Below are 3,731 nucleotides of genomic sequence, written 5' to 3'. Positions count from 1 at the left end.
GGCATGCACCTGGACTTACTGCAGGGCTAAATTAAGCATATGTCTTCAGAGTCCAAAAATGTCTAGAACTTCTGGTCATGTCAATATTATTTATTTATTTATTTCAGTTTTGTAAAGCTTCTTAACCAACAATGAAGAAGGCTGCATGCCTGCAGTCAGTCTGTCTGAACACATTTTTCATTAGCAGTGCTCCAGGTTGGCAAATGAGCAGCAGTATCTACATATATAAGCAATTAAACCATTGCCTACACAATATCCACCTCCAGGTACCCCAGGAAAATCAGTAAGTAACATTCCCGGACCAGCAGCAGTTATCAGTCCCTCTTTGCCATCAGTAAATAGGTTCTCACCCCCTGCCCCAACCAAAGGATGCAGGCAACAGAAGGCAGATACGGCCCTCGCGTTCCCCTCTGAGCAGCTGACAAAAATCCCTTTCTCCCCTCGTGTGATAATAGCGTCAGGGAGGGCACTGTCAGGGGTGTGCTGGCGCGTTCTGCCTTGCTGGCCAGCGCGGGCTGCTCTTCCTTCACGCTCCACTGGCGTTGAGCTCTGCACAGAAGTTGCCCCAGCAGCCCTTGCCAGCCCCCTTGATATTTTGGACACTGAGCGCTGCATGAACAATAAGACCATGGTGCTTGGGAGGGAGTGGAAACAGCTCTTCTCTCTCCTGGACTGTGACTGGCTCTCACTGGTAAAAAAAAGCAGAGATTTCTCTTTAGCACTTTATTGTGAAGGGACATGGGGCAGCTGGGAAGGATTTTTTCCTCCCTGTTCTCTCTTTACAGCTTCTGCAGAGCCAGAGAGATGTTCGCCTGCTGAAGAAGGCCATGAAAGCACACGGCAGGTTTTGCAAGTGTCCATTAAGAACATAAGGTACACCCAAGACTTTGGTGTTAACTCACATCCAAGCTTTTCATGGCAACGGTGTGAACGCAGGTAATGTCAAGCAGAAGCACCCTGGGATCAGAGGCGGGCTCGCAAAGCTGAGTTTTACTGATCAGGGGGAGCAGGACGAGGAGGGCAGCTTTCATTCATTGCAGCCCCCAAATATCTCTGGGGCTTTGCCTTGCTTTGCAAAAGTCTCCCAGGTTCGCTTGTTCCTGTGAGATTTCTTTCATCTTGGGTAGCAATCTCACAGCAGCAGCTCCTGAATGATACGAGCTGTGTTAAAGCTTAGAGCTGGGGAACATCTCCTCTCATCGGGAGCAGGAGTGAAAGACCAGGCTGAAGAAACTAGATCAGAGGTGAAGACAGTTATTCTTAGAGCACCAAAATCACCCAAGTATCTGCGGGGTGGAGGGGTGTACAGAGCCTGGTATTTAATCCTTGCACCACACAAAATAATTAGCATAACGGGAGAGCACATAGTAATAGAGTTTCAGATTAATTTTTACATGTTGTTTTCTCACTAATTTTTCATTTGGATAATTCTACAGCTTTTTTTCATCATTTCATCAGAGGGCACTGATGTCTTTATGCTCTTTTTTCCTTTAGGGAAACTGAGGCATAGAGCAATGACAGGAGTTGGCTGGTGGTCTGACAACGGGCTGGAATACATATTTTCTCAATCCTGAAAACCCCAAACCAGAAAGTCCCCAGCTGTTTGTGGGTAGCCAGGTGAGGGAGGGTAGGTAAAAGCAAAAAAAATGCAGCATGGCTATTATCTCCAATGCCTTTAGAAATAACCCTTTATCCTGGTGTCTGGCAGAGCATTCCTCCTCACTTGTTAATGTGCTTGCTTAGAACAGTTGCCCTTAAACTTCTACCAATGCTGAAGTTAATGGACTGCCCTTTGCCACCTCAAGCGAGGCTGTGTGCTGTAGAAAGCTGTGCTGGGCTGGTTCATGTCAAGACTGTATAATCAGAGATGGGGAAAACTTGGGAAGTGGCTCTTAGGAGGTACCTCCTGGGTTGAGAGCAACTTCTTTTCGTGTTTGAAAAATACAGTGGTTTTCTACAAAGAAAGGAGAAAGTTATGTCTGTAAAACTTCTACAACTTAAAAATTACTTCAGGCTTTCTGTGAAATCCCCACACTTTTGCTGATGAGAGGATAAATTACCAGATATCTGCCTAGAATGAACTGGGGGAAGAGGGAGAAAAAGCCATGTCTACCACCACAGCTTTGAGATGCTTTAGAAAGAGCCAGAATCTTATTTCAGATTGAGGATGGATAAAATGCTGATGTTGTCCCAGATCCTAAGAGCTCCTAACCTATGATTAGAATGACTAATCTCACTTTCTTATACACACACAAACACACCCTTCACCCTACTAAGGATGGTTTATCAGCCAATGTTTGTCAGACCAGCTCTGAGCTGGATCTTAGCAGATGCAGCTGAGTTGCCTATTGCCCCATCCTGAGACTTGTCCAGATCTCGCAGCAATGCTGGCAGACACTAGAACAGTGCATGGGTTTTTTGGCTGGTGTGAAGAGGTGCAGTGCGGTGCCTTTGGAGCAGAGGCAGGAAGGGGCTGGGGAGTGCTGCAGTGGCAGGATGAGTCCAGCAACTGGAATAAAGCCCAGAGGTCCCATTTAGAGCTGAGATTCAAAGGGGCCTTGACTTCATAGGGGTCTCATCTTAACCCCATGCCACAAAACCACCAAATCCCAAACATGGCACTATTCAGCCATGGTACCAGTGACGTTGTTGTAAACAACATTGACTTTTTGGTATGGTGAGGAGTGCGTGGGACTGAGTATGGGAAACCACATCTGCACAGGGGAATGATGCTGCAGGCAATGTGCTGAGACTGGTCATTGGGGAATGGATAAATGGGCAGCAGGTCAGGAATGAGGTTCCTGGAACAGCTTCACCAGGGACTGAAGGATGGGAAAATGGTGGAGCACAGCTTGGCATTATACCGTGTTGGCAAAGCTCTCTGGAGTGCTGGGGAACAGAGAAGCAGAGAATGATTTTGGCCAGGTTTCAGCATCCGCTAGAAGTGGTGTGCATGTGTGAGGGCTGGATAACCGAGGCTTTGGCAGGTGGAGGGATAAAAAGTGGCTTTTCTGTTATGTTGCAAAACTCAAAATTTCATGAGAGAAAAATATGCCTGAGTCAAATTAAAACAGAGCATGTGCAGGAGAAAGGATTCAACTCCCTGAAAAGAAATTATTTGGGGGCTAACTTGAAATGCTGCATTTGAGCTGAAACAAATAATTCAGAATGTTTGACCCTTATTTCTTTAAAACTCTTTTTGAAGATTCATTTTTAAATGGAAAATGCCATTTTGAAACAAAAAAGTTTCCCTTAAAAATAACTTCAAAATGAAACATTGCAACATTTCCAAATATTTATTTCCCTTTGAAGGTGTTGAAATGCAGTGTGTCACACTTGCCTACAGCTTTGCCCTGCTCTTTTTATTCAGCCTAAATAATTTTCTCAATGCAACCTGAGCAGTTTTAGTTCCCTTGAAGTTCTGCTTTTGGGGATGAATTTACAATTTACTGAAAGAATATCTTTTCAGTTTTACTTTAGACAGAAGTAAATTAGCAGAGCTGTTTTGGGTAAGGAAATACTCAGTTTAGTTCCTGCTGTTAGAACTGCTGATGATCTCCATTAACAAAACATCACTTTCATAAGACATCGGCTCATCTGAAAGTGCATAGAAGAGAAGACCTGAAAACAGAGCTGAGGAATGATAAAGAAAAAAAAAATTAATGGCATAAAAAGGCTACTTACATTTATGGGATTTTTAAAATAGCATTTAGATGGAAAGCTGATTCCCC

General features: G+C 44.4%; 1 long non-coding RNA gene across 1 annotated transcript; it reads left to right on the top strand.

The window, feature by feature from the left end:
* The first annotated feature begins 634 nt into the window (after nt 1-634).
* On the top strand, nt 635-1,558 carry LOC128136948 (uncharacterized). Its single transcript, XR_008233527.1, has 3 exons — nt 635-691; nt 786-936; nt 1,495-1,558. It is a non-coding gene; the product is annotated as an uncharacterized LOC128136948 (long non-coding RNA).
* Nucleotides 1,559-3,731: the final 2,173 nt, after the last annotated feature.

Source organism: Harpia harpyja, chromosome Z, assembly GCF_026419915.1.
Source record: "Harpia harpyja isolate bHarHar1 chromosome Z, bHarHar1 primary haplotype, whole genome shotgun sequence".
NCBI lineage: Eukaryota > Metazoa > Chordata > Aves > Accipitriformes > Accipitridae > Harpia > Harpia harpyja.
This window is presented reverse-complemented; position numbering and strand designations above follow the sequence as displayed.